Consider the following 26,230-nt stretch of genomic DNA (forward strand, 5'->3'; position numbering starts at 1 on the left):
AAATTATGATCAGATATATCAAATGTCATCGAGAGGTCCAAAGGCCAAATGATACGAGACCATGGGGTTCTATCCAGGTGCTGATCCATGGGGGGCCGAGGGGGAACTGCCTCACCCCCCACCCCCAGCTCAAAAAAGGGGGGAAGAGGGGAAAAGGGAGAGAATGAAAAGAGAGAGAGGAAGATGGGAAAAGAAGAGAATAGAAAAGAGAGTAAGAGGGAGAAACGAAGAGAAGAAAAAAAAAGAGGGAAAAGGGGGAAAGGAAAGACAAAGAAAAGGGGAGAAAAAAGGGAGAAAGAAGAGAAAAAAAGAGAGGAGGGAAAAGTAAGAGAATAAAAGAAAGGAGAAAGGAAAAGGAGGAAAAAGAAGAAAAAAGAGGAAGGAAGAGAAGAATATTTAAATAGAGAGGAAGATGGGAAGAAAGATAAGAAAAAGAGAGAGAGAGGAAGAGGGGAAAAGAAGAGAAGAAAAAGAGAGAGGGGGAAGGAGAGGGAGAGAAGAAAAAAGAGAAAATAAAGGAAAGGTGAGAAAGAAAAGACGGAAAAAAGAGAAGAAAATAGAAAAAGGAAAGATGGGGAAAAAGAGAAGAAAAGGGGGAAAGGAAGACAAGAACAAATAGAAGAAAAGGAGAAAATAAAGAGAAGAAAAAGAGAAAGAGAGGAGGAAGGAAAAGAAGAGAAGAAGAAAAGGGGAGAGGAAGAGGGGGAAAGAAAGAAAGAGAAAGTAAGGGGAATGAGGATAAGATAGAAAAAAGAATAGGAGATGGGAAACGAAAGAGGGAGATGTTGACCCGGACGTCGATTTGATGTTCGAACTAGGCGGCGCCAAAATGACGTTCGATCTATCAGGCGCCGATCTGATGTTTGAACTGGGAGGGGGCGCCAAATTGATGCTCGAACTATGGGAGCGCCGAATTGATGTTCGAGATAGCGGGACACCAAATAGATGTTCGAACTAGGGGAGCGCTAATTTGAATTTTGACCATAATGCGACAAATACATGTTTCAGAGGGAGGGGGGGGGACGGCAAATTGACCTTGAACTTAGGGGGCTTCATGCAAATTCATTTTCGACCGGGGGCGCAACATTGCTCGTATTGCCTGTTCATAGTGAAATATATGTCCTGCCCCAAAAGCTTAAATTAATGCGGCTGAATTAAAATATCCCGTGTTTACGATAATAAACAAAAACAATGTTTTCGAGTTTTAAGTCTTTTTAGCGAGATCCTGTTCAGGGTCACAAAAAGGGTTTTTATCAAATTCAGCTCGCGCTACGCGCTCGCAATATTTCATCAATGAGGTATGCATCCTCTGCCTCAATCCCACATGTAAGTGTTAGTGTTTTTCAAGTCAACATACATAGGTCGATCCAAGGGGCAAAGATTTTGCCCCCCCCCCCCCCATGGTGGCGGAAAAAAGGGGTAAGAAACAGAAAAAAGAATAGAAAAAGGACAAGCAATTGAAATAGGAATTATTCCTTAGTCCTTCTTAAGTCAGTATATATAAAAATTGAGCTCGCGCTTCGCGCTGGTATCAATAAATTGTTTATATATATACGCATCCCGACCTCACAGTTTTTTTTAATGCGAACGAAAAGCACAAGCTGAAAATATATGATATTCTAACCCGACAACTGAAAATGTATTTTTCATTTCATCATTATAAAATTTTTCAGCTAGCGCTTCGCGCTCGCATTCATTTCTTAATATATATATGCATCGTGTTCATCATAACAACTACTAACATAGGCGGATCCAGGGGGCCCGAGGGCCCCTCCCCCTATTGACGGAGCAAATAAATTGGGAAAAACGGGGAAAGAAAGAAAAAAGAAGGGGAACGATAGGAAAAAAAACCCCGAAACATAAAAGGAGGAAGACGGGTAAATAAAATAAGGTCAGGAGAAGACTTGGAAAATAATTTTTGAAAATATTTAATGTCACTATATTAAAATTTCGCTCGCGCATCACGCTCGCATTGCCTGTTCGATGAGATACATATCTCGGTCAATATAGGCTGATATATAGTTCAAAATATCAAGTTTTGAAGTCAATATACAAAACATAATTCAGCTCGGACATCAACCTTTCATTTTTGTTTGTTTTATTTACCAATTTATTTTTTTAAGTGCTCTGGAAAATGTCCGTTTCATGGTGTGAATCAACATTTGCAACATTTTGTGCGCTAGCATTATTTGCTAAGTAGGCCTAACTATTGTCTTTTTGTATTTCATATAAAAAGGCCTATGCTAACGCTGTGCTCTCGCATTTTGGTGAGTTATGTACACCTATATATTAATTTTATAACAAACTACTTAAATTCCCCCCCATTTAAAAATTTCAGATCGCGATTTGCGCTCGCGTTATTTGCTAAAAACATATCAACCAATGAATCCTATTCATGATTACAAAAATACTTAAAATTTCCAGTTTTCATGCCTCATACACTGTCAACACATTTCACTTATTTATTAGGCGTATTAGATTAATAAATGTGAAACAAAATTTTTATGAATTCATAATAACTAAATTGTCCCTTTTTCATAAATAAATATCGACAAGTTATAGGAAAAGAAATATAAGATAGTCATCATTCTTATATGATGACAAAATATTCTTAGGCCTAAAATGTCTCGATGCTAGGTTAAAATAATAATAAAATATCAGCTCACGCTTCGCGCTCGCATCATTTATTTAGTGCTATCCACATCGACGTCACAATTTCCCTATATACACAGTGCTGTAAGTAGTGCTTAAATTTACTCATTTCATATCGGAATTTCAAATATTATTTTCAACTCGCGCTCTGCGCTCGCATTATTGATTTTCATGATGAAAAATGAAATGTATTCAGAATGAAGATTCTGTCCAACTCTAAAACACGCGCACTCATGTTTTTTTTAGATACGCAGCATGATCTTATTGAAAACGTACTAAAATTTTCCAGTTTCAAATCAGAATATCAAAAATTTTCTGCTCGCGCTTTGCGCTCGCATTATGAAAATACCAAAAATTACCCATCCTTTTTCATAATTGACAAAACATGACTCGAGTGTCCCGTTGGGGGTTTGACATTTATTTATTTTATTTTATTTTATTTTTTTAGATTTTATTCTATTGTAACATATTTAATCAGGATAAAGATAAAACATGATCAGCCGAGGCTGTTTTACATCATGGTCCTGTCAACACACACAAAATATATACAATGTATAAACATTATTTCTAAAAAGGAGTAAATTACAATGGCTCACAATATAAAAAGATTTATAAGTGGTCTTACCTAGAAGAAGATCAGGATAAAAGAAAGAAGAGAGAGGAAGGTAAGAGAAAGAGGGGGAGGGGGGGGGGATAGGTAGGAGAAGGAAATAAAAGAAGGTCGGTCAATTAGAAAACAATACATATCATTTCATTAAACGACAGCTTTAAAATAATGGCATTTATACATACGTTTAAAAACTTCAAGAGAATTTGCATTTTGAATATCAGATGGAAGGCTATTCCAAACCAAGCCACCAGCATATTTAAAACATTCTAGAGTAGGCTTTGGTAAAACTACGTTCAACGTATTGGCAAGTCTAGTATTAACAGAGTGTCTTTCAAAAACCATTTCCACTTCATTGCACATTCGGACTGGGGTCTTTCCATGAATACAGTTATACATTATACAAGCTAAAAAGTAATCAAGTCTGATATCAAGAGTTTGCCATTTAAGAGAATTAATTATATTAAGGCCATTATAATCAAATTGCCTGTTACTATGCGTGCAGCCCTTTTCTGTAATCGTAAAAGTGTATTTCTATAATATAAAGAACAGTTTCCCCATACGGAACAAGAATAATCAAAGTTTGGTTGTATGGTGCATTTATATATTTTATTCAAAACATCCTTGCTTAAAAATTTACTAATTTTCATTACTGTGAATATCTTGTAACTTAAAGATTTAATTAAATATTTTATATGAGCATCCCAGCATAGTTTACAATCTAACATGATGCCTAGGATTCTTATGATTTGTACTTGTTTAATGATATCATTATTAATATACACCTTAAATTTAAGATCATTATTATTCCTTAAGTTATTGGCCAAAATAATAACATTACTTTTCTTCGCTTTAATCCTTAATCTGTTATACTTATACCATTCATTAATAGAAATAAAATCTTCTTGAAGCTTGGATGTTATAACATTAATATCTTTATCAGACACATATATTACCACATATATCAGACAATTCCATATATTCATCTTTTTAGGTTGGAATATCAAAAATGTTCAGCTCGCGCTTCGCGCTCACATTACTTAATAGTTGAAATATGTATCGTCTTAATGGATAACTGCAAAACTTCCTTTACAGGTCCCTTTTCGACTAGGCCATAATGCATATTCAACACTTCTGATCGCGCTTCGCGCTCAAGCTAATTATTTAGTTACATAACGCGTTCTGTTCAGGTTCACAAACATTGCCCAGAATTTTCAATTTTCAGGACAAAATACATGAAATTTCATTTTTTAAGCTTGCATAAGGTTTATGAGATTATTACACATTCATGTTGTTTATAAAGTAAAGCTAGGAAATGACTGTTAGGACATGGGCGTTTTACCCCCCCCAAAAAAAAAAAAATAATAATAATAATAAATAAATAAAATAAAAAAGAATCACGACCAAGAAAAAAAGAAAGTAAAAGAAAGGGATTACGATGAAATATGATATTATTTTCCAAATATGTCAAAATCTATCACAACCTTTATTTTTGTAATAAAAATGTCAGCATATTTGCTTGCTCGCTTCGCTCACTGGAAACTTCTTATTGATTTTATGCGATACGCCATATCGAGCCCCCTCAAAATTGTTGGCTCATTACGCCACTGGAACAACCCCTTCACAGAAACCAAACAAAAAAAATCAACATTGAGCGGCCGATCGGGAAAAATATGGGTGAAAAAATTCGCTCCCCCCTTGCTTATTTGCGGAAGCTGCGCCCCCGGAATTAGGCTTTCAGGATAAAAATACATGAAAAATAAAAGAAAATCAGATCGTGCTTAGCGTTCTCATTATTTATCTAGGCCTTGTGAAATACCTCAATGTGTTTTTGAAAATAAAATCTTAGATATTCTTTAACTTCTACCCCCCTCCTCCCCCATTTCATTTATTTTTTTAAATCTTGGTGCCCTCTACAAAAGTTCAACAAGACCCCCCACCCCCGTGCACCCATGCTGAATAAATACGCCACTAATGAGGAGAATGAGTCGATTGCTTCAAGATTGCATTATTCCAAAGAAGTTATCATTAATATTATTGAAGGCTATTCTAAAACAACTAGTAACACACAATATTCTAGTAGGGCCTACTCTGGAGAGAAGTTAAACCAAAATGTCTATCATTATTCACAACTTTCAGCCCCTACTTTTTTGCAATTGCTCATATACTGTATGTAATAAGGTTATACGTATGCCTACCCTTCTTATCCATGTAGACCTATCTATTTTTTACCATTAATAATAAGGTGATCAATAGTGTTTCCATGTTTTTGTATTACGCTGATATTCTTATGTCTTACCCTGTTTTTCGATATATGCCTATTATTATATGCCCATTATTGTAATTACCATTTGATCATGTTTTTATACACCAGGACCAAGATGCAAAACAGTAATTTTATCTCTGATCTTGTGAACCTGTTTAAACATTTGTGAATAAATGAATAAATAATCGAAAGTTGTTCGTAAATTTACCCACAACTTTACGCACAACTAGAGCATGATCTTATGTGCGAAGTGAGCTACATAGGGATATTGTGGCACAAGAAAAGTCACCAGTCGTGCGTAAAGTCTTGCGTAACTTTACGAACAGCTTTAGGAAACACCAACCAGGACACACATACACCTCACTCCAGACTGGTGGTTGAAGACAATTTGTGTAATGGGTGACAATGTGTGGTTCTAGGGGTTCGAGTCTGAGGGTGAACATGATTTTTTTTCACTATCTTTTTTTACGATCAATTATAATAATTCTAGTAAATAATAGTTAAAATATTGCAAAATAAACAGATTATAATTACTTTTTTCATATTATCTCTATCTAATCATATCCGACTATCTATCCGCTATCTATGTTATAAATCTATCTGTATGTCTATCTGTCTACCTACATGACATATCTACATGTATCTATCTATCTCTCTGTCTAATATATATATCTGTTTGAATATGTCTCTCTCTCCCCATTCTATCTATCTATCCGCATAGGCGGCGGAAGCGGGGGACGTGTCCCCCCTAAATTTGAGGTGGGGGGACGATCCCCCCTAAATTTTTCGTTGATGACCTTTTTTTTTGCTTGTCAAAAAATTTTGGTGGTCCCCCCTAAATTGTTTGGCTTCCGCCGCCAATGTCTATCCGTATGTCTGTATGTCTGTCTATCTACCTACATTGTACAGTATATCTATCTATCTGCCTATCTATCTGTCTGTCTCATCTCTCTCTATCTATTTATCTATCTATCTATATATCTGTCTGTCTATATATCTGTCTATCTATGTTTTATCAATATAACCAACTATCATTTATCTCTCCATCCATCAATCCGTCCATCCATCTATATATATAATTATCTATCTTATATGTATCTGTTTGAATGTATATGTCTGTTTCTCTATCTATCTTTCAATCTAATATTTATTTAAATATTTTTTATATTTATCTATCTATACGACAGACGACCTAATTCGTCCGTATGACGAATTAAAATCTAGTTATTATTATTATACATTTTGTATGAGAAATACTCGTGCATAATGACTAGATGAAACTTAAATAGACTAGTAACGACAAAACAGAGAAATACGAGTCCTGCATCTGACGAACATATGGATGGAACTCAATTTTCTCTTTGTTGATTTTTGAACAGATGACATTGAAAGGATGTTTGTCATTTACTGCGCACGTACGCCACGTTGATCTGGGGAATTCCAATATGACGACACGGTCATGTGAACGCGGGTCAAATGTAACGTGGTTTTCCCCGTACAACCAATATTTTTCTTCCAGACTACTGTTTTCTGTTTTTTTTTTTTAGTTCCAGATAAAGGTAAAATTACAGGATTCATAAGTTTGGAATCTAGACCATGAGCAATTTCATGTTTAAAAGTGTACTAGGCTGCAAATAATATGATTTGAACAGAAAAGGCAAAATCAGTCAAACAAAACACTGAAATTTCATCAGAACTCTATTCATCCGTTATATATTCTTTGCTGGAACTTATTTCAGTTATAAGGGAGACATATCATATACACATGTAGGCCTATATATGATAATATGAGAAAAAAGTACGATTTCATGCAATAACATGTTGTTGAAAAAAATTGACCTTCGGAAAATTCCTCATGAAATGCACCCCTTTTTATCGCTTGAAGATAACATTCTTTTAAACTGTCATTTGAGTTAAGCATATGGTTGGTATTATTGATAAAATGCTTCCACTACAACTATATTATTATATATTACATTTTTACACACTACCTTTTATATTTCATACACTGAATGCAGAAATAAAAGCAAGCAATAAACCAATCAATCAATCAATCAATCAGTTTGCTTGAGTCCACGACGGCATGTGTTCTAACTACGTACAGCAGCACCCATCCATCTTCTCAGGGCATTCTCCCCCCTTTTTTTTTCTTCTCTTTTTCTGGGGGGGGGGGATGGGAAGGGTATATATTTTTAGGACGGGTTGTTTTGTCCTTCACCAAACTATATATTTTTGATTAACTTTGTATTTATTTTGTGAGTATTTCCCTCACATTTATTCATTCTTTTCTCATTTGATTATCCGTATTTATACTTTGTTATTTTGTTATTTGTTGTGTTATCTATTTCTTAAGGGGCCCACATTGTACAAGCATTGCTTTTTAGTGGGTCCCTCCATTTCCATCTTAATTTAATTTCTATTGAAAAATAGTATACATATTTAAAATCTACAATGTGTTGCCCAAATTGTCTAAGTGTTTTTTTTTTTCACAACATATGTATTATTAATTTTGTTTGCAACGGATACAAATATTTATGTTTATATATGGTATACAATTTGTTTTTGTTTTGACGGAAGTGAATAAATAAATTTGAATTTGAATTTGAATCAATCAATCAATCATTAAACAGAGCGATATGTTATCATGGAAATGGGATGAGAGCAGGAATTTTTCCATCCCCAAGGACACTGTAAGGTGAGAGTGAAATGCATCTTTTAGTGCTTCTTTGCTGAACAAAGTTTTCTATTAATTCTACGACGTACTCCGTCATGGGCAAACTTAGATCAAACACAATAATTTCTACAAAAAGTAAAAGAAAATCACCATCAGTGACTAATGTGCATGGATTTCACAACCAGGCGCGGATCCAGGAGGGGGCCGAGCCGGCCCCGGCCCCCCCCCTATTTTTTGACAACCTGCAGAAAAAGTGTACTCTTTAACTTAATAGAAACTATGAAAAACAGAAAGAAAAGTAAGAAAGAGGTATCATACCCATGATGTGTAATTTACAACCTCGTAACGGCCGGCCCGACCCCGAAAGGAAACAATAAAAGGGTGAGGGTAAGAATTGGAAAATAAACTTTATATAAAAAATTTCGCTCGCGCTTCGCGCTCGCATTGCTTGTGTAATGAATCCCATTCAAGAGGATTAAATGGCACTTATATATCCAGATCTGAAATCAATTTGCACACAATATTTTAGCTCGCACATCAAGCTTTATTATTTTGTCTGTTTTACACAAATTGTTTATATCAAAATTTTCAGCTCGCGCTGCGCGCTCGGATTGTTTGATTTGTGAGTTACCTATCCTCTTTAGAAATTCTTACCAAAATATGTCAAAATGCTCCTTTATCATGTCAGTATATAAAAAAATGAGCTCGTGCTTCGCGCTCGCATTTAATTGTTTGAGACACACAGCTTTTTCTGTATTTAAATAAAAACCCGCTTAGACTGTCCAGTTTTCAGGTCGGAATATCAAAAAATTTGAGCTCGCACTTCGCACTCTCATTATTTAATTGGTGATACATGTATCATTTTCATTAATCACTAAAAACAGTCCTAATTGAGTCCCTTTTCACGTTACTATGATAAAATTTCGGCTCGCGCTTCACGCTCGCATTGTTTAGTTGGATACTTATCTTTTTCATAATTATAATTCTCTTCAGAATCTTCAGGTCTAATGACATGAAATATCAAAGAATTTGAGCTCGCGCTTCGCGCTCGCATTATATATTAAGACCACACTAGATACCTTATCTTGTTTATAACAATAAAAACTAACATATACTTAAAACTTCAGTGTCTCGTTAGGACTACCCCCTAAAAACCGAAAAAAATCAGATTATAGCGGCCAATCGAGAAAAACGTTGATGAAAATATTTTTCGGCCCCCCTATTGGCGAAAGCTGGATCCGCCCCTGACAACAAGTTTCAATTTACTACGAATATACGCTTGAATCAAAGAAGAGGAAAATTTAACCTAGGAAAAAATATTTGCCTTTACAAAAGGCGGGGGAGTATTATGTGGGCCATATTATATGGAATGTGGTGAAATATTATTCCATTGTTGTTGCCTTATGTGATTCAATTAAGAGTTTCCATAATGTCAAATATCAGCAGAAATCCAATGAAGTTTGCAGTTCTTATTTACAAAATCTTTAAAACAGTTATGTTGGCTGCAAATAATTTCATGATCTTTGAAGCTCACCAACAAGAAATGAATGGAATTTTTACATTTCTTTATACAGTGCGTCCCACAAAAAACGAAACCGAGATTTATCATTACCTAATCACAAATACAATAGACAAATGACCTACCATTTAAAAGCTTAAAATCTCCTCTTTCATCTGAAATTACTTAGAGTATTTCTCATTCACGCATGAGTGAGCAAAACCAATTTGAAGAGGGGATACCAAAAACTCATTTGGCGGGGTGTATCAGGGTATCAAAAGGAAAACCACATTCTTAAAAAGTTTAATATCTGCTCTTTAATTTGATACCTCAATTACAGAAAATGGTCAAGAAATAACAAAGTTCTGGTTCTTTGAAATAAGGCTTGAATTTCAATAATTTCATAAAAATAAGAGGTTCTGCAGGCTAGCCTTCAAACTCACAAGACACTCCGTTTTGCTGACGATCAGCCATGCATTAAGTTTTCTGTTAACCATGCGATAGCTTCTGTGGGAAACCGGTGAAAACACGTTTATTTAATGCAATTATGGAAATACAAGCACTGTTTCGAGGGAACATTACTTTTTTACTTCTTGACCATTTTTTGTGATTAAGGTATCAAATAAAAGAGCAGATAATGAAAATTTTAGGCATGTGATTTTCTTTTTGAAATTCAAATACCCCAAGTCAAATGAGTTTTTGGTATCCTTTCTTCAAATTGTTTTTGTTCACTCATGCGTGAACGGGGAACAATGTAAGTAATATCAGATGAAAGAGGAGATTCTAAGCTTTACATTGGTAGGTTTGACTATTGTATTTGTGATAAAGTTATGATAAATCATCGCTCAATCTCGGTTTCGTTTTTTTCTGGGACGCACTGTATAATAATACCCGGGGCGCTCCCAAATTTCTTTCCAATTGAATTAAAGCAGTATTATTGAATTGCATGACCCAGACCATTCAATGTAATATGTATTTCCATATTCTTCCCATTGGCGTCTCCACAATATGAAATAGTTTTATCATTAACATTCTGTTTTGGACCATTTCCTCAATCACATGTATTCCCAGCCTGTAGAAAACCTTACAAATGAGTTACTGGTAATACATCCTTGTTTCGCTTTCACTATATAATTTGTACGGGCAGCTCACACACTCCTAAATCCATTTCGTTATAATAAAATTTTTTCGAACATTTGTAATTGCTAGACATTTCAATGAGGTTTGTTATGGAAATAATTGTTTATAAATTGGAGGCGTGTCCGGCTTAAGATTTTGACTATGTTCCAAACCAAGTGTGAAAATCATCCCATTTCATGCTATGTAATATGTTTTAAACCGTTTTTATAAATGAAGAGCTGTGTTGCAAAAGGGATAAGGTACATTTTCATCAAATGTATAGAATTTTAGTAGTTCTATAAGATGATACCAAAGAAAACTTGAAATTCCCATTAAAAAGTGAACAAAAATGGCAAAGAAAATCACTTGTTTAAAAGGGGTTAGGTCCATTTCAGTTTGGTTGCAAAAGGGGATAGGTCCACAATGATATGTTTTTGGAAAAGAATATTTTCTAAAAATATGAAGACAGGTAGAATTATTTTAGACCCATTTTTATGTTTCCATGGTAGGGTATCAAGAAAATTTGTTTTCGTATAATAATATTGCAGTATGGGATTAGGCCCATTTTTAAAAATAAATTTTATTGTTTTCTGTCTCAAAACCTATAGATTTTTAGTCACTCTGATGATACCAAAGAAAATTTGAAATTCACATCAAAACGTAAAAAGTGACAAAGAAAAATCACTTTTATATTCAAAAGAGATTGGATTTATTTAAGTTTGCTTGCAAAAGAGGTTAGATCCACAATGAAATGTTTTTAAAAAATATAGGAAAAAAAAGGAATACAGGTAGATTTCTTTTATACCCAATTTTATTTTTGACATGATAGGGTAGTACATCATGACAATTTAGCTTCTCGTAAGAATATAGCAATAAGAGAGAATAAAAAACGTGATTTTTCTCGGTCTGATCCAAAGTGGACCTAACCCCTTTTGCAACCAAACTCTTTAAATATTGATATATACGAGTAACGGAGTCTCGCCTGCATTACGCGATTCATTATAGATAGAAGCAACGCTAACTTTTAAACAAGCTATGATGAATAAATTTTCGAATTGGGAGAGGGGAAAAAACAACATTTGTTTGATAATGAAGTGCTAAGGTTTATGGACCTCAAAGTTATGGGAGAATATAAGGCCTATAAACAACAAGTGAAACGCCACTGGCAGTCTCGCCTGCATTACGCAATGCCTTTGACCTTGGCCATGTTTCTGAAACACACACAGGGTATTCAGTGATACATTGCTGCTCTTATGTCCAAGTTTCATGAACTAAATCCATAGACTTTTAAAGTTATGATGACAATTCCACAAATATCCCCAACATTACCCAAGTTTGTTGACCCTAAATGACCTTTGACCTTGGTCATGGGGCCTAAAATTAGCACAGGATATTCAAGGATACTTGATTGCTCTTGTGTCCAAGTTTCTTGAATTAGATCCATAAACTTTCAAAGTTATGATGACAATTACTCAAATACCCCAATATAGCCAAAGTTCGTTGACCCTAAGTGACCTTTGACCTTGGTCATGTGACCTGAAACTCGCACATGATATTCAGGGATACATGGTTGCTCTTATGTCCAAGTTTCATGAACTAGATCCATAAACTTTTAAAGTTATGATGACAATTCTTCAAATAACCCCAACATGGCCAAAGTTTGTTGACCCTAAGTGACCTTTGACCTTAATCATGTGACATGAAACTCAGGCAGGATATTTAGTGATACACTATTACCCTTATGTCTAAGTATTATGAACTAGGTTCGTATACTTTTGAAGTTATGACATTTCAAAAACTTAACCTTGGTAAAGATTTCGATATTGATTCCCCCAACATGGTCTAAGTTCATTGACCCTAAATGACCTTTGACCTTTGACCATGGTCATGTGACCTGAAACTCAGGCAAAATGCTCGGTACTACTAGATTACCCTTATGTCCAAGTTTCATGAACTAGGTTCATATACTTTTTAAGTTATGATGACATTTCATAAACTTAACCTTGGTTAAGATTTCAATGTTGACGACGCCGCCATCGCCGCCGTCGGAAAAGCGGCGCCTATAGTCTCGCTCTGCTATGCAGGCGAGACAAAAATCCATCTAATACTAATGACAGAGAATATAGTGAACATAATATCCTAAGTCGTTTTAAATCATGGTACAATCTGACACGTTGGAAGAGGAAGGAAATGGGCACATATACCCCAAAAAAAAAAAAAAAAAAAAAAACACCTGGCACGTTAGAAGGGAAGGGGTACTAAAATAAAACGAGGAAATGAAAACATTGAAAATGAATCAACACTCGATCCGGACCAGAGACGTGATTAAGATAAATGGAAGAGTGACATTGATTAAAGTTAAACGAGGCGGTCTCAAGCAGTAAAGTTTTATTTATAAATGAGTTAAATACGGGGCACTTCAATCATCAGGAAAAACAATATCATTTTACAATATGAAGGTAAAGTGCGTCAATCGAAATAGACAAGCTGGATGGAGCTCGTATAAGAGAAGAAGGGGATTTGTTTTAAATGCAAAAGGGGGATATAAAAAGGATAAAAGACTCTTCTTTAATGGAGCTGTGAAGAAATATCGTGATATTTACTTGATGTAATGAAAGTACCTTAAAAGTAATATGAAGTTATATCAAGGTGATTAAACAAATCATTTATCTTACTTACACCCCCTTTACTAAATTATATTAGATTAACTTAAAATGATTAAACTGAATTAATGAGCAAATAGTTCATGTGTGCAAAATTGAGGAAGGGCGGGAGGTTTTAAGATTTTCAAGATTAAAACAAAATATAGTTACAAAATAACAAATCAATATTTAGCGGACATGCACCTCGTGTAAGACATGAACAAATATTCAACATGAAAATGAGTTTAAGGGTAAAACAAGGAGCGGATTTGTAAAGAACTTGTCTGAGATTTACAAATACACATATAAAGAAAAAAAGGTAATAAGTATATTGTAAAATGTTTTTTTCTCATCTTCAACATTTATCGTTCAAATGAAGGTGAAAAAAAAATCAATGAAATCACACAATGTATGCCTACATAATTATACATGATGTAGTGACTATGCAAGATTTAGGCGCTCTCACCTATAACGGGCCAGTAATGCCATAAGCCGTTATTCATTTACTCATTCGAGTAAGTGAATGATTTGTACGTAGAGTACGAGAGTGAGTGATTGAACAATTATATCCAATCAGACAGCTGGAATCGTTGTCGAGACCCCGCTCACTGGGGTGATCTCGACAACGATTCTCGACAACGATTCTCAACAACGATTCTCGACAACGATTCTCGACGACGGTTCAAGTTCTCTGATTGGATCACTTACTCTCCCGAGTAAGAGATGGTAAAATACGTACAAACCATTCACCTTCTCGACATGCTCGTGTGAGTGAAGGAATGACGACATGAACGGTCCGTCATACCCATCCGCTATTTACTTGCTTGACTATACTTACACGTTGCCTTGCCGAATAACCCCATGGAAATAATGAAGATAACCATGACTTGATAAGTTATGGATGATGTGCATTTGAGAGGCCTGACATCGACGTTGTCAGGTTTAGCATTCTGTAATCCTTGTCTGAGTTTGCGACGCATGTATGAAGAACGACTATCGGGGAGAATTTCTCCATTCCATGACGGTGCTGCCATTGTAAGGTTTATATCAAATGAACATTCACCGTTGAGAATGTGATCCTTAAGCTTGATAGGTGACCATTATGGTGTTATCATTTACCAGTGAAACGGTTCTTTCTTGTACCATCGAAAATAAAGTTCAGGAAATGCAGCCTGAGAATTAGCTACATGCAAATATTGGAACAAATGTGGTCAATGGTACGATATTAATGGCGCGAAATAAAAAGCATCGATGCATTTGAATAGATTCACGATCACAGGCGTTTACGTGTCATATCTAGTCTTGTCCTAAAGCTGATGTATTTTTCCTCATTTGACAATGCACACAATTTATCAAAATTATTCTCATGGATTTCCTACATGGGCGGAAATCTCTCCTCAAAGGCGAGGACACAATCGAGTTTTCAAATGTTCTTATACACCCTCACACACACACCCACACACCCACACACACACACACACACACACACGAATATACCATATATATATAACAGGCACTTCTTAGCATGATTCTTATAAAACAAGAGATATATAAATAACTAGTGCGAAGCGCGAGCTTTTTTTAATTTTATTTTATGTATTTTGTCCTGAAAATATAACATTTTGAGCAAAGTTTGTGATCCTCAACAAGATGCGTATATAAAAAATGGCAATTTTGATATTTAGACCATATTAAAGACCAGACCATACAGATTTGTAAATCGAACAAAATAAAGGAAGCTTGATTTCGAGATATGTTGTGCATAACGATTTAAAAATTGATATGTTAAGTTATATATTAGCCTATTGAGCAAGATAAATAGGCATATCTCATAGAATAAGATTTCCGGACCTTTATATGTATTTCTGTTAAATGTAAACATATTTTCATGATGAATGTGCAGTGTGTTTCGGGTGAGAGGTGATCAATTATTGTTGGAGTGGCCTTGTTCGGTGCTCATTTGTTCTTTGCTGCTGCAAGTGTCGGCGGCGGAACGGATGGGTGTAGGACATGGCCACTCTAGTATCGGTTGCCTTTTGCTTGAAACGCCCTGTAGGCCTATACTTTGTACAAAATTATGCTATGTGTGTATGATATGTTATGTCATTTATATCATTGTTAAAATGTTTATGCAAATATATGCCCTATCGGAGGGAAATAAATAAAAGCTTTAAAAAAAAATATCATAGAACAGGCAATGCAAGCACGAAGCGTGAGCAAAAATTTGAAACATGAAAGATGTTTTCCCCTCACCATATTTTATTTACTTGTCTTCCTTCACTTGTTTTTCCTCTTCTATTTTCCTTCTCTCTTTCTCTCTTTCTTTCTTTCTTTCTTTCTCCCTTTTTGTTGTTGTAGCTCCTACCACTAGTGAAGGGGGGGGGGGGGGGGGGGACATTGCTTTTGTGTCCTCATTTCAAGGGGGGGGGGGGGAGTCGCGTCCCCCCGGGATTTCCGTCCATGATTCCATATAGGGCCTGTATATGCTATTGGGGATATGTGATGCCATACATGCAATCTGACCTATGGATTTTATGGATTTTCAAGCCTTGATGATGTATTTGTTTTTATTAGACTATGACCACTTTAGATATGCATTCAGAAGTACATGATTTGATCAACCGTCTGGAGAGATTTACTCTGACCGAGATACGGGCCGAGATACATCTGGAAACCAGTATAGGAGTAGGCCTATTTATTGTCGGAGGAAGGTCGGAGTAATTATGTCCAGACGGGCACTACTCCGACCTTTCCACCGGTCCTTCCTCCAGTGTTGTAGTCAAGGCTCAATCCTCCAAGGCCAAGGACAAGGCCAATGCTTTAATACCCAATGCCAAGGCTTCAATACTCAAGGCCGAGGCCAAGGCATGCAAACCCAAGGCCAAGGCCAAGGCATGAAAACCTCAAGGCCAATGCCAAGGCATTTCAAACTTTCAATACATGTATATGGAACAATGAGACAACAATGCTTAGGCGGCGGACATGACACACAGGGCAAAATGTATTAAAGGTGTGAGCGAGCGAAAATTTTGACCCTTGTACATGTAAAACAAAAATAATTTCATGATAGATTTAGACATTATTAAAATAATAATGTAGTTACCTTTGTACATTTAATACATTATTTTTCTAGGTGATTTACATTGCAATTATCATTACCACGGTCATCTGATCCTGGCATGCCCATTATCAACGTATGTCTTTCTCCACTCCCTGGGACAGGGGAGGCAGAACGGTTTTTTTTTTTTTGGGGGGTGTCAAAGCCTAAAAATACATTTACAAGTCAAAATTAAAGCCTTTTTAAAGTTATTTCTAATTGATAAGACAGATATTTTGATTTAGGCTTTACTTTTCTGCCAGAAAGCGTAGCGAGCGAGCGGTTTTGAAAAAAAAAATCTGAAGTTGTAAAACTCGATTTTCGGTCAATTATGGCGCTAATCACTGTTAAAAGGGCATCTTTGCGAGACGTTGCCAGCACGAACCGCAAGCTCAGACTTCTGGACATTTCGTGTAATGAGAAATGAAAATTAAATATTCCAAGCTGTTTTTGTAATCATGAAACAGTACATCTTACTAAAGAATTAATGCGAACGCGAAGCACGAGCTAAAATTTTACTGACCAGAAAAGGAAGCTGTTCTGGACTGCATTTAGTGACTCATAAATAAGATACATTAAACTCACCAATCAAATAATGTGAGCGCAAAGCGCGAGCTCAAAAATTTGTGATATTCTAACCTGATAACTGGACATTCTACGCATTTTTTTTGTAAATGGGAACAGAATGAGTACCTTACTTAACAATAATTTATGCGAGCGCGATCCAAAATTTTGTGATTTTTTAATCTAAAATGTATTATGTTTTACTATAAAAAATGTATTTCTTTTTAAAAAAAGGACACATTTGATTTGGAAAAAAGGGCATTTTTGATTTCGGAAAACGGGCATTTTTTCCTACAGGAAATTTGTCAGGGGGGGGGGGGGATAAGAGAGCACAAAACGCAAGTTGAAATTTTCAAATGCTGACCTGAAAATGAGTCATTTTTAGGACTCTTGTCAGTCCTCATGTTTTTTTTTTCTGCTTACAACCAATATTAAATTTCAATTCTCTTTTCTTGTATCTTCTATTAATTTACCTCAAAAACTTGAATAAAGAATACTCAAAATAAAGTTATATTCAAAAGGATATAAAATAAACGGGGCACACCCCACACCATTAATTGGTGGAGGTTAAATCTTAATTATTTCTTAAAACAATAAAATAGAGTTTTCTATGAAACCACACTGACACAAAAACAAATATTTTGTTTCCTTGAAACTGTAGTGAAATGAAATTCACCGTCGAACCATATGATTAAAAACAAGTAATCTTTTTTTTTTACTCTGTTTTGTCAATCTGAGACACTATACCCCCCCAAAAAAAAAATTAGATGTACTGCCTATCAACATATTAACTGATTTAGCAGTATATTCTGCCAAACTAGCCTCCCCCTTCTCTCTGTCTCTCTTCCCATTCCTCTGTCTTGCATGTTGTGTTCAAGTTTACCAAATCTTTTCAGAATATCATTAAGACTTAAAACATTCTTGTTGGTTAAAGATAATACAAGGAAAATCCTAATGGAATAGAAATCAACCTTGTTATCATTCTTTGGAGTTACATGTAGCTATTCTGAAAGTATGAAATTGTTGTCAAAATTACAGTCAGATCTGTCAGAATTATTCCTGTCATAAAATCACTATAATCTTCATCATTATCATTATTATTGATTGTGCCATTATCATCATTTTTAAACAACATATTACCAATAAATAATGTTATTTTTCATCACTTCTGTTTTCTTTGTTACTTAAGTATGTGATGATAATTTTTGATAATTAAAATTGATGGCACTGCTAAGTACACTTACTACTGCTGCTGCTACTGCTACTGCTGACTGGTAGTATTGACCATTAGTGTCATTAGATATACAGAACAATTTAAACATTTGTAACTACTTATATAAAAACAAATGAAAGTACAAAATATAGAATGCCTTGAAAAAGCCTTGAAAAAGCCTTGAAAATGCCTTGAAATTTCAAGGCTCAAAATCCTCAAGGCCAAGGCCAAGGCCCTCTCAAGGCCAAGGCTTGAATGTTCAAGGCCAAGGCTTTGAAAAAGTAGGCCTTAATGCGCCTTAAGGCCAATGCCGAGCATCAAGGCACTACAACACTGCCTTCCTCCAACCACAACAGCCAACGTATGGGTCATGATAAGATAAATGTCTTTGGAATTTTGTTCCATGCATAATAGAACTTTACTCCGACTATATTGTATTGTATTCTCTTTTATTCATTCAATCAAGGTTTATGAAATATGAGAAATAAAGACTAAAACGAGATAATATATAAAGTTATATCAAAATCAAACATAAATATGAACAAAAATGAGTTAATATAATAGGATCCAATGCATGTGAACTAGGCTAAAGACTTGTTGGTTGTGCTTTGTCCTGAAGTACATTTGACAATACGTATTATTTCTTTTTGAATTCGTCATACGCTCCCTTTTCTCCATTGTTTGACAATAATAGTTGACAGTTTGTTGTGAGGCGGCTAACTATGACTACCGCAGATGTTATTATGTCTATACACTACATGTATGTTGAAGAGAAAAATCTTCTCCTCACCTTTTTCTTGTTTTCTTTCGGGTCGGGCCGGCCGTCAAAAGGCTGTAAATTACACATCATTGTTAAAATACCTCTTTCTTACTTTTCTTTCTCTTTTATCGTTTCTATCAGGTTAAAGAGTGCACTTTTTTTTTCTGCAGGTTGCCAATAGATAATATAGATACATTAGAGCGCCTCACAGGCAGCACTTGTATTTTGCTCTGCAAGTTTTGGTTTATTTGTGTGTTTATCTCTATCTCTATTGTTTATAAATTATGACATCCTGTTTATTATATATCACTGATCTTACAGGACCACTTTGGTAAGGTTTTGTGCTCTAGAATCGATGTATTTGATAGATATTTAGGGTTTGTAGGTCTAGTTTGGTTTAATTTACTATGCCCATGGCTTCCATGTATGCATTGTACACATGTTCTATTGAGAAGCCTTTGGCTTATACCAGAACACTTTTATTGTATATATCCCTGTTAATCTTGTTTCTTTGTTATACATGGTCAAGTAAACCTATTCATCCATTGTTCTCAGTGGATACTAACATAATGGGTCTTACTCGATCTCAAATTCTTGAATTGAACTGTGATTTTAAGCTGCCTTATGATGTATGGTCACATATCAAGGAATTGGGAATACACAGGAAGCCTATTACTAGGCGTGGAACAAGGGCTGGTAGGAGGAAGGACAAGAACAAGGCTGAGCATCGTTCAGAGAGAGCCGCCGGAAATCATCGAGGTAATACGAGTAGGTGTGGATCTGTGAAAGCATGCCTTTGGAATAGTCAGTCAGTTCGCAACAAGAGTGTTCTACTGTGCGACTTGATCATCGACAATGACTTTGACATCGCCTTCCTAACAGAGACTTGGCTTCAACAGGATAACCGGGTCATCTTAGGTGAGATTTGTCCACCTGGCTTCTCCGTTCTTAGTGTTCCTCGAAAAACTTCTTGTCGTGGTGGAGGTATCGCTGCAGTGTATGACAGCAATGTAAAGCTGCAGGATTGTTCTGATGCCCTCCCTGAAGTAAGCTCTTTTGAGTTTGCTCTATTCAGAAACCCACAAGTCAATTTTCTTGTTATCTACAGGCCTCCTTCTGGATCTCTGCCATCATCAACATTTTTTGAAGAATTCGAGGAAGTACTCAGCTGTGCAGATCTGCTACCGAACAGACTTGTGGTCATGGGAGATTTTAACTTTCACATGGACTGTCCAAGCAAGCCTGAGGTCAGAAACTTCAACTTGTTGCTTACCTCACTTAACTTCAAGCAGCTAGTTCAAGGATCCACTCATCGTTTTGGACATACCCTTGACCTCCTCATCGTTAAGGACAGTGACACTATCATCCAGACATGCTTCGTTGATCAGATCATCCACTCTGATCACTCTATGATAACGTTTGATCTTGATCTAAAGAAGCCAGTTACTTCTAGTGACGTTCGTGTTCTCAGAAAGTTTAAGTCCATAGATCATGATCTGTTCTCCAAGGATCTTTCTAAAAGGATGAACTCAATCATGGAATGTGATAGTAGTGACATAGATGATCTTGTGCTACAGTACAACAAAGCTTGTCGTGAAGTCCTGGACACCCATGCCCCTGCATCAACAAGGTCAATGTCTGTTCGGGTGAAGCCTAGCTGGTACACCAATGAAGTGAATGAAGCCCGACGTACCAGACGACGTGCTGAGAGACGCTGGCGCAAAGCAAAGTCAGATGCTAATTACAGACTTTATATTGAGGCCCAGCAGAATGTAGTCGATGTTGTTGTTTCCGCTAAGAAAGACTATTATCGTAACAAGCTTTCTTCGTGTAATACTAAGGACATGTATAAGACTGTCAACGAATTGCTCAATGCCAGTAGTAATGTCCTTCCTGTGTCTCCCAGCTCTTCAGATCTTGCTGAAAGTTTCTCAGATCATTTTGCCAGTAAAGTTTCTAAAATTAGGGATGATATAGAGGGCACTGTTTCAACTGATTGTAGTGTATCTAACGTATCTTCAAATGCATGTAAACTTGATTTAACTCTTGATAAATTTGATACTGTGAGTGAAAATGTCTTACAACGTATGATTTCTAAGTGTTCCTCAAAATCTTGCATTTTGGATCCCATGCCTACATGGCTGGTTAAGAAGCATTCGTCTGTTTTACTCCCAGTACTTACACGTATCCTGAATATGTCAATGTCCACTGGTGTTTTCCCAGAGAGTCTTAGATCGTCCATTATAACACCGGTTTTCAAGAAGTCTACTCTGGACAAAGATAGTTTAGGTAGTTATAGACTTGTTTCTAACATGCAATTTGTAGGCAAAGTGATTGAAAAGGCTGTTTCCAAACAGGTATCTACTTTTGTTACACAGAATAATTTACTGGATCCAATGCAGTCTGCATATCGTGAGGCACATAGCACTGAAACTACATTGGTTAGTCTACAGAATGATATGAATTGTGCAATTGACAATAAGCAAGCTGTTTTCTTATTAATGCTTGACCTCTCATCTGCCTTTGATACGGTAGATCACAAAATCCTTTTGCAAAGGTTGGCTGATGACTTTGGCCTAGGTAATAATGCTCTTTCCTGGTTCAAGTCATATCTTAGTAACAGGTCTAGTCGAGTACACATAAAAGGGTCACTTTCAAGTGAGAAACCATCGGAATATGGTATACCGCAAGGGTCAATTATCGGGCCTCAGTTGTTTACTTACTACATCGGTAATATTGGGAAGATCATCAGTCGGCACTCAATTCAGTATCATGTTTATGCCGATGACATTCAGATGTTCACCACTTTTGATCCTACCAAGCCTGGAGATGCAGCCTGCGCGTATTTTCGGATTTCAAAATGTTTGTCTGACATTCAATCGTGGCTTGTTGACAATAAATTGAAATTAAATTCTTGTAAAACAGAGTTCTTTGTTGCTGCATCTCCTGCACACCTTAATAGGTTCCTTGACTTTTCTTTTTCTTTTAATGACATAGATATTCCATTATCTTCAACCATTAAGGATTTAGGAGTTGTTTTTGATAGTGAAATGAAAATGACCGAACATGTAACATACTTGTGTCGCACTCTCAACTGGCAAATATATAATCTCAATCGCATTAGAAGTTTCCTGGATAAGGACACGTGTCATAATGTTGTTAGGGCTCTTGTGCTCTCCAGGCTCGACTATGGTGGTTGCTTGCTTGGGGGTATAAGTAAACAGGATCTTGGAAGACTTCAACGCCTTCAGAACAAATGTGCACGATTAATCTGTCAAAAACCTAAATGGTGTCATGCTACCCCTCTTCTAAATGAACTACATTGGCTACCTGTTTCTGATAGAATACACTATCGAATACTTGTTCAAACCTATAAATCTCTGTCAACCACACTACCTTCTTACATTTCTTCGTTATTTCATCAACAAAGATCTACATACTCTCTTCGTTCTGCAGCTGCTCCTTCCTATGTCATTCCAAAATCCAGAAAACAGGCCGGTTTCAACTCCTTTCAATCTCTTGCCCCCCGTCTGTGGAACAAACTCCCTCCATCTCTTCGAAACCTCTCTTCTCTTGACCTCTTCAAAAAACATCTCAAAACACACTTATATAACCATAAACCTTAACTTGTCTTATGCAACCAACAGCGCTTTGTATCCTCTGGAAAAAGCGCTATATAAATCCAATTATTATTATTATTATTATTAAAAGGGGGGGGGGGCGGGGCCGGCTCGGCTTCCTCCTGGATCCGCGCCTGCACACGCACGCAATGTTATCATCCTAATTCCGCATATCGCTATCTTTCCTATTATTTCAAAGATGTTTATTTTTCTCATTGAGGATTCATTCAGACACAACTACTCATGATACATATTTGTATGAGAAAGAAATACTCGTGCTTAATTCACTCAAAGAAGAAACTTAAATAGACTAGTAATGACAAAAAGTAGAAAAAAAACGGGAAAAAATAAAGGTAGGGAGAAAGGAGGAAAGGGAAAGGGTAAGTGAAAAGTGAAAAGAAAACGATGATTTTTTTAAATGGAAAAGGAAAAAAAGTGGGAAAAGGTACGAGAGAAGAACATTTGAGAAAGAACAATTCATTCCGAAATAGGCCTATGTAATACAATAGCACGGTGGGAAATAAATTAAAAGATGACGAATGGCAAACAATAGGGGGAAACGAAGGTAGAATGTAATAAGTCAAAAGCTAATTTGGAAAACAAAGAAAAGGGACAAGAAAAAAAAAATAACACGACCGGGCTGCATGCCGATGATTGAAATTAAAGAGCGGGAAGAAAGATGGACTGCATACAACATTGTGCTATAAGCTTGCTAAACTTTATGCAAATAAGCTACCGGGGCTTTGCCCCAGACCGCACGCAGTAGGGGCTCTTCATTTATAACCTTCAAATGGCTCTATAACGCCCCCCCCCCCCCCGTTCAGTCACTGGCATACAGGCGCGGAGGGGTGGGGGGAGGGTCTTGGTTCCACACCCAAGAGGAAATAAAAGAAAATATAGGAGACAACGTATAATGAAATGAATGGAAACAATGAAATGTGTTATTTGCTGAATATAATGGAAAAATCTACCACATGATTAGAATTTAATTTCAATAGGCAATTTTTTTTTGCCAAGCTCGCTCCGCACGCCGGCGACTTTTTATAAAATTTTCCCACATGGCTATGTTTTGCCCCCTCAAAATACTTGGTTCATTTATACGCTACTGGGTTGAATGAATGTTTTGTGTAAAAGCTATATTCTGTATATGCCCGCGATTTGATAAAAATAGCGGCAATCTGCGAGGTTTAAATGGCTTTGATATCAAGAAGTTCTGGGGGCTATGCCCCAGACCCCAACCGCACAGCACTGTGTATGGAAGGGTTGAACCATGGCCCCAAAAAGTTTTACAGACAAGAACAAAAAAGGAGGAAAGAAAGGCAAAGGAAAAGTGTAGGATATGATTTTATTTACTGAATATAATGTCAAAAATAGCTCAAAGTTAGATTCTCATGAAAAGGTGATTTTTTTCTCGCTCGCTTCGCTCGATCGTGTCTTATATAAAGCAGCTTTTTAGCACATGTGCTATACTGCGCCCCTCGTTTTTTTTACTCATCACGCTACTGCCGCAAAGAATCCTGTTCACAGTGGCTTACAGACCACAAAAAGGAATCTAAAGAGAGAGGAGTAAAGTATATTATTCTCTGGATATCGTGTCCAAATCTATCACAAAATTGGATTTTTGTATTAAAAATATCAAAATTTCTGCCCGATACGCAATATCTGGCCTCAAAACATTCGCCTTATTACACCATTACGCCTGTTCATACCAAAATATGACCGGGAAATTTTTGGCTCTTGCCCCCCCCCCCCCCTGGCCACCGACCCCTGTTACGCCGCTGGCGGGAAGAAAGATGAACTGCATACAAGATTGTGCTATACGCTTGCTAAATTTTACGCAAATAAGCTAACGGGGCTTTGCCCTGGACCCCACGTAGTAGGGGCTCTTTATCTATAACCATCAAATGGCTCTATAACGCCCCCGTTCAATCACTGGCATACAGGCGGGGGGGGGGGGGGGGTGGGGTCTTGGTTCCACACCCAAGAGCAAATAAAATAAATTATAGGAGACAACGTAAAATTAAATGAATGGAAACAATGAAATGTGTTTTTTGCTGAATAAAATGGAAACATATTTCAATCGGCATTTTTTTTACAGGTCGCTTTGCGCGCTGGCGACTTTAAACAAATTTAATTCTATTCAATTTACTTTATTCCCATCCATTTAAAAAGTACAATAAACAATATTATAAGAACAATAAAAAACCAACATGCAGTGGATGTAGGAAGTAAATTTTCCCACATTGCTATGTTTTCCCCCCTCAAATGGGTTGAATAAATGTGTTGTGTAAAAGCTATATTCTGTATATACCAGCGATTTGATTAAAAAAGAGGCAATCTGCGAGGTTTAAATGGCTTCGATATCAAGAAGTTCCGGGGCTCGGCACCGGACCCCACCCGCAAAGCACTGCCGTATATGAGTATGGAAGGGTTGGGCCATTGGCCACCAAAACTTCTACAAACAAGAACAAAAAAAGGAGGAAAGAAAAGCAAACGAAAAGTGTAGGATATCATTTTATTTTATCAATATAATTTCAAATATATCTCAAAGCTAGATTCTCATGAAAAAGTTATTTTGTTCTCGCTCGCTTCGCTCGCTCGGGACTTATATTTAGCCGCTTTTTATCGCATGTGTCATTCTGCGCCCCTCGTTTTTTTTTAACTCTTCACGCTACTGTCGCAAAGAATCCTGTTCACAGTGGCGTACAGACCACAAAAAAAAAAGGAATGGAAAGAGAAAAGAGTGGAATATATTATTTTCTGGATATCATGTAAAAATCTATCACAAAATTTGATTTTTGTATTAAGATATAAGATCAAAATTTTGGCTCGGTCGCAACTTTTTTTAAAAGATAAATTCTGCCCGATACGCAATATCTGGCCCTCTCAAAATAGTCGCCTCATTACACCATTACGCCCGTTCATACTATGATATGACCGGGAAATTTTTGGCTCTTGCCCCCCCCCCCCCCCACTCGCCACATTCTCTCTTTATTGATTTTTGAACAGATGCTTGTCATTTACGGAGCATATACGCCACGTTGATAATTTGGGGAATTCCAATATGACGACACGGTCATGTGAACGCGGGTCAAATGTTCCGTGGTTTTCCCCGTAGAAATGATAGTTTTCTTCCAGACTACTGCTATTATTATAGGTTTTATACATTTCATATTTAAAAGTGTAGTATAGGCTGCAAATGATATGATTTGAAGAAAAAGGGCAAATCAGTCAAACAAAACACTGAAATTTCATCAGAATCGGACAGAATCATAAGTAAAAGAGTGCTGATATATGAAAACTTATTTCATATTTCGGTCAAACCGTTCTCTATGCATGTCTTCATGAATATGCAATGAGCAAGCTGATCATACCCCACCTATTTTTTTGTATCATATTACATGAAATTATATTTAGTCATTTTTCCACCAAGAATTAAAACAATGACAACTCTACTAATCGTTTAGATATTCATTGCTGCAACTTATATCAGTCATAAGGAATACACATCACACACA

General features: G+C 36.4%; 1 protein-coding gene across 1 annotated transcript in view; it reads right to left on the bottom strand.

The window, feature by feature from the left end:
* The window catches only part of LOC135155049 (uncharacterized), an 81,495-nt gene that overhangs the window by 37,847 nt on the left and 17,418 nt on the right, over positions 1-26,230 (bottom strand). The gene's annotated exons all lie outside the window — the stretch shown is intronic.

Source organism: Lytechinus pictus, chromosome 8, assembly GCF_037042905.1.
Source record: "Lytechinus pictus isolate F3 Inbred chromosome 8, Lp3.0, whole genome shotgun sequence".
Classification (NCBI taxonomy): Eukaryota; Metazoa; Echinodermata; class Echinoidea; order Temnopleuroida; family Toxopneustidae; genus Lytechinus; species Lytechinus pictus.